Source organism: Choloepus didactylus, chromosome 6 (genome assembly GCF_015220235.1).
Source record: "Choloepus didactylus isolate mChoDid1 chromosome 6, mChoDid1.pri, whole genome shotgun sequence".
In the NCBI taxonomy this organism is placed as follows: Eukaryota; Metazoa; Chordata; class Mammalia; order Pilosa; family Megalonychidae; genus Choloepus; species Choloepus didactylus.
Genome location: NC_051312.1, coordinates 83,098,731 through 83,105,139, shown reverse-complemented (window position 1 = coordinate 83,105,139; position 6,409 = coordinate 83,098,731). Strand labels below are relative to the sequence as shown.

General features: G+C 38.1%; 1 pseudogene; it reads left to right on the top strand.

Annotated features, from left to right (window-relative positions):
- The first annotated feature begins 534 nt into the window (after positions 1 to 534).
- Positions 535 to 1,474, top strand: LOC119537160 (annotated as a pseudogene).
- Positions 1,475 to 6,409: the final 4,935 nt, after the last annotated feature.

Below are 6,409 nucleotides of genomic sequence, written 5' to 3'. Positions count from 1 at the left end.
AACTGGGAGACCATATAATTATGAACTTCCAGTTTTTCCATTACTTCAGATGTTCATCCTATTACATAATATGTAGATCTGAATATAGATAGGAAGTAATGTATGGATCTTACCCCTAATCCACACTAAAATTTACCTTTCCCTTCAAGATTTTATTTCTTTTGCCTACAAAGCCTTTATAAAACTGACATGAGAGAGCCATAAAGTTGAAAACCAGGTTTTATGAGATTAGGTCATAGGTGGTTGGATGTGGTTAAAGAATTGTCTGGAACTGTTAAATGGGCAGCCTGAGTTGATTAACAAATGTCCAGATGAGGAAGCAAGTCTTATTTGTCTAATTTGTTTCTGTGTTTGGCCTTTCTTGCAGCCTGAACTGACAGTAGAAACATAGACTACTGACCATAAGAAGGCTCTGCTGGTCCTTTTAGTATTGATGACCCACATTGTACCAGAAAGGGACTTTTGCCATAGCTTCTTTAGAGAATTTGCTACTGCACTGAGTTAACCAAATGGTCAAATATCTTCCTCTTTGTAATGTCTCCTTTTAACAACACAAACATTGAAGCTCTGAGATTCTTCCTTATTGGGATCCCTGGGCTGGAGAAGAGTCACATTTGGATATCCTTTCCTTTCTCTTCCATGTACTTTCTTTCACTCCTCGGTAATTGTACCATCCTCTTCTTTATCAAAACAGAGCCAAGCCTCCAAGAACCCATGTACTGTTTCCTTTCCATGCTCTCTCTCTCTGACCTAGGGTTGTCCCTCTCTTCCTTACCCACCACTTTGGGACTATTCCTGTTTGGTGTCCATGAAATCCATGCAGCTGCATGCTTTGCTCAGGAGTTCTTCATCCACCTGTTCACAGTCACTGAGGCCTCTGTGCTTTCCATAATGGCATTTGATCGGTATGTAGCTATCTGCAATCCTCTGAGATACAGCACGATCTTAACCAGCTCCCGAGTTATCAAAATGGGTCATACTGATTTCCAAAAATGTTCTTTTGATCCTTCCACTGCCATTTCTCTTGCAACGGCTAAGATACTGCCATCAAAACCTGCTCTCACACTCCTACTGTCTCCACCAGGATGTTATGAAGCTGGCATGCTCTGACAACAGAGTCAATGTTGTCTATGGACTCCGTGCTGCCCTTTCTACCATGCTGGATTTGGTGTTTATTACTTTCTCCTACATGATGATCTTAAAGATAGTACTTGGCATTGCAACCCACAGGGAGCAGTTCAAGGCCCTCAACACTTGCCTCTCTCACATCTGTGCTGTCCTTATCTTCTTTGTGCCCATGCTGAGTGCAGCGATGCTCCACCATTTTGCTAGGAACTTGTCTCCTATGATCCACATCCTCATGGCAGATCTTTTCCTATTGGTGCCACCCCTGATGAATCCCATCGTGTACTGTGTGAAGACCCATCAAATTCGAGAAAAGGTTGTGGGGAAGCTTTGTCCCAAAAGATATTAATCAGGGGGATGAGAAAGGGAACACATTTTTCAGTTTAGCTGGTAAAAAACATGATATATTAGAATGTTTTTGGGTTCTATAATCAGATTGAGCACATGGAATAAATGCCTTTGATACTTAGTACACTAAGTACCCTTAGTACCCCCTGAGATCCTGATAAAATTACTTCAGCATTCTCATCCTGAGATCTTGCATTTATAAAATTTGAGCCTTAAATGAGGACTGTCAGATTCTTCTTCCTGCATTAATGTATAAGGAAAATTATAGGAGAAAAATCCTATATCAGTGACCATCTTAAAAATAATTGCCATTCTTTCTTTCACTTTTCTAGCAAATAAGAGAATATTAAGAAAAAAGGATAAATAATTCTTCTTTTTCTGAATGTTCATAAAGATATAGTGGTTTATCTGCCTAATTTCAGGATCCCAAAGTCCCCTGCACATACTCACCAATTTAAAAATTCATCTACAAACAGAATAATTATCATATAGATTAAACTGTAAATACTGTTAATCTGTGATTATGTGAATCAACGACATTACCAAAGCTACTTAAAAAAAAAAAACTTACAATGATCCTATATTATTTATTTTAGAGGTCTTTGAAGAAGCACAAATTTCTCATTTGCACATACTTGTCTCTGGCAACTACTTTTTAAAATTTTTTCCATATGTACCTTACCCCTACTTCTTAGTAAATTCCAACTATTTATCTAAGAAGCATCATTTTTATGATTTAAAAGATTAGTGAAGATTTTACCAATTATTTTTCCCTAACAATTCTTTATCCAGATAAGATCACACTTTTACTTTGAAGCCTTCTCTCACCATCCAGCCTAGGTAGATGTTTTAACTTTTTTGTCAGTTTATTTGTTTTCTTTATTAGTCAACTTATATATCCTATATTTCTTTGTAACCATAGGTCTAATTTGTGTAGACATATCTTATGTTTGAGAATACCTTATATAATCATTTTCTGCTAGAATTTGAGCGTCAGGAGATCAGTGACTCTGTCTTCATCACTGCTTCATACAACCACTAGCATAATGAGTGGTCCATAATAAACATGCAAATAATTTTGAACAAATGAATGAGCACTTAGCACAAAAAATGGGAATGTATATATATATACATATGTACACATGTATATATATATACACACTCCATATAGTGTGTATATATATATTCTATATGGTGTGTGTATATATATATATGGTCAGCTTTGTGACTTAACCAATTTGTAATACTTACTCATTTTATTAGTTTCTTCTAATACTTCTTCATTTCCCCCTCATAATGTTCCACACTAGCAATTCCAGCTTTCCCTAACTCTATTAGAAAGTTGTACAACTTACATTATAGAAAATTTCATTTATGTGTCTCTTCCATGTCTCTATTTAGTTTTTCTTCTGTGTGGCCAACTCAAGCTTCAATGCCAATTTGTCTTCCTTAGATCCTAAGCAAGGCTGTATATTTTTCTTTTTAATACTTATTCTTACTGCCATGAATAAATATACTTAATAAAGACCTTGAGTGGATAATGAGATGATCATAATTGATGTTTATTTTGATTAAGGAGAGTAGTAAGTATAGCTAAGAGGTTTCAGACATTGGGAAAGTGACTCTGAGGCTCTACTCAAGCTGAGAATAAACCAACTGCAAGGAAGATGCAATTTCTTGACTAGAGATCATGTTCTAGCTACCTATAGTTCCACAACAAACCACTGCAGAACTTAGTGGTTTAAAACAACAACAGGACTCAGCTCCACATCGCTCCAGCTGGGCATCTTCACTGGGGCAGGTGGAACCACTTTCAAGACTGCGCACTTGTAGCTGGTAGTCAATGCTCATTGTCAGCTTTGAGCCTCGCTAAGATCCTATAGGTGACCACTCCATGTGGCTTGGGCTTCTAAGAATATGATGGCTGGATTCCAAGAAGAAATATTCCAAGAAGAAGTTTTCCAAGAAGCAGGAACAGAAAGAAGCTTCCAGTACTCTTAAAAGCTGTGACAGAAACAGGTGCATGGTCACTTCCACTGCATCTATTGAATAAACACTCATGGGGCCAGCTCAGATTCAAAGGAAGGATAAATGAATTCCACTTCTTGATAGGGTAAGTAAAAAATAGTTTGGGGCTGCCTTTAATCTACCACAGGACAGAATTCCTGTTTTCTTAGTTTTATGATCAGTTTCATGAACTGCAAATCATGGATCAGTATAGACCTCCATTTATATACCCCTTCATTCTTGCTGCTGAGCATTGATGGAGACAATCATAGGGTTTTTCAGATTGGTACCACAATAACTACTATCTCAACTGATCATCAAATATGACTTGGAATTCTATTACTATTTTGCATTCCTGTTCATCTCCCACATCCATTCCTCTCAGGGACCACATAAAGCATTTATCAAGTTTCTTAGTCCTCAGACTCCACTCAATAGCCTCATGTTTCCTCTTTTAAAGGCAATCAAACATGAACTACTCCCACACTTTACTTCCACCTTCCCTAAAGCCTTCCGTATCTATTCTTCCAACTTATCCCATTCCTCTTCCTAATACAAATACTCCTCTCTTCTAAAACTTAATCCAATCATCTAAAAAGTAAATTCCATATCTTCCTGTCTCTTCAGAGACCTTGCTGCACCTTCTATATTTTTCTTATGTCTTAAATCTCCCTGATAATAGCTAATCATCCTCAGCCTATAAATACCCTTGTCTCCCCATTTTAGAAGAGTTGCATATTTTCAGTTCTCATATATAATTTTAATATATTTGATTAATTTATTCACATATACATGCATTTATCACTTTTATGCCCTTTAACACAAATGAATCCATGTGTTAATATTCTTTATTAAAGTGAACTCCCCCCACCTTTTGTTTCTTGGCTCTTCCTTTCTTCTTCCTCAGTCTACCTTCCAGAAATGAGGAAATCACTCTATCCCTCAATCAACTAGTGTTATCAGGGAACAGTGTTTCTCAAGTAGTGCACTATCATATTGAGGCAGGACAGTGCCAGGTGGGGATGTTCTGTGTAGCGCAGGATGTTTACTGACCCTGGCACTCAATGCCAGTAGCTTGCCCAGGCCTTTGGAAAGGGGGTTTTATATAGACCCTGGTTGGGAACCCTTCTAGAACCTTGTTATATTTTTCTCCATACTCATACAACCATACAATAACATATATGCTGAAGGAGTTCCTGATACTGAACAACCTTTGCATTTATTAAATAACTAAAGCCAGAAAATAAAATCCAAGACTGAACAAAAAACATCCTAATGCTTGATTCTAGGTATCCCTTGACCACAGACATGATAGCATTTTCAGCCTTAATACTTGTTTGCTTCAGGCCCCCCTGCTCAGGTGTTTGCGTTTCTCAGCCTCTTACAGTCTCCATCCTCAGCTGAGAGCCTTAAGACCCCCAGGGAATTCTCAGTCAGCAGAGCCCCTGAGGAGATACTGCTGGGCTCTTGAAAAAGTCTCTGTGTTTTAAACAGGGAATATTCTTATGACTGAGCTACCCTGTGACCTGAGTTCTGACTGGTGTGTGCTCTCTGAGCCCCTTTGCTCCAGCTGCTGGTAATCAGGTATGTATTGCAAGCAGAATCACATAGAAAAGAGCCAGGAATGCAGAGATAACTGGGACACCAAGAACCAGGACCATACACTGACCCCTCAGATTTAGCTATTTGCTAAATCCCCACATCAAGTTAGTCAAGGCAGTTTGGGGTGGCAGATTGACTGGGGATCAAAGACCTGCAGTTCTAGTCTTGGCTTTATCACCGTATGTGACTGTACAAAAGTCTACTTCACCTAATGGAACATAAGTTTCTTTCTCTTTAAAATGGGAATTGAAATCTCTACCTTCCCTATCTTTGATTTATGTATTATCAAAATTAAATATGAAAGTGGATTTGAAAGTGCTTTGTAATGATCAAGCTCTTTATTAATAAAAATCAAGATTGTTCTTGGAGGAATTTTGCAAACCTTCACCAACACAGCTGCTGATAATTGTAAATGACTTCATGTGCAATTATCTGAGGAATAAGGGACAGTGGGAGTCAGGGTGCCAAGGGGATCTCTGCTTAGCTCACCTGTCCTCTGTCTCTGCCATGGGTCCTAGGATGCCATCCTTTTATCCCAATACATTAGTGCTGAAAGGAAGATCAATAGATGTTCGGTGTAGTCTAGTGGATTAATTTGCTAACTCTTTAATCCATTAATTTGAGGTGAGTACTACTGAGAAGAAAATGTAAACTGCACTAAAAATTATTTTCTTTAATCCATGGTATCTCATTTCTCTTTTCTCATCTATCTATTCATGCATTTATTCAACATTTATTCAGCACATTTCATTAAGTTCCACGTATGTGCCAGGATTACAAGGCTCTAGTGTTATAGCAATTCCTTCTCTTAGGCTGTTCATAACTTGCTTTTACTTTTTTTTGCCACCTCATACTTTGCACATTTACCTCTTACCCATACTCAAAACATAATATGCAAGGAATATTTCTGGAAGTGGTTAGGGAAGATAGAGGCTGGGATGGAACACTCTAGATACAACTTCTCAATAAGCAGGCAGAATGACCTTTGCCTGTGTGGAGACACACAGGTGAAATAGATGACCTCTAAATATTTCTTCTTTCTTAAACTCTGAGAGAGGGCTCAGAGTAAGATGGATGGAAACCAGCTTTACTGTGAGTCTGTTGGCTGAAGCCACATGCATATATAAGCTCTTCTTTGAACTTTTCCTTGACAAAGGTAAATATTTCCCCAACAAAGGTAAACATTTCCCCTCCTTATGTTCATTCTATTTTCTCTTTCAGTCACCACTCTTTAACTCAGAGTGAGCTTGCATTGTGTTTGCTTCCCACAGCCAGCCTACATTTCAAATCCTATGGCATCTACTTTTTGCTTCATGGTGCATTTCCT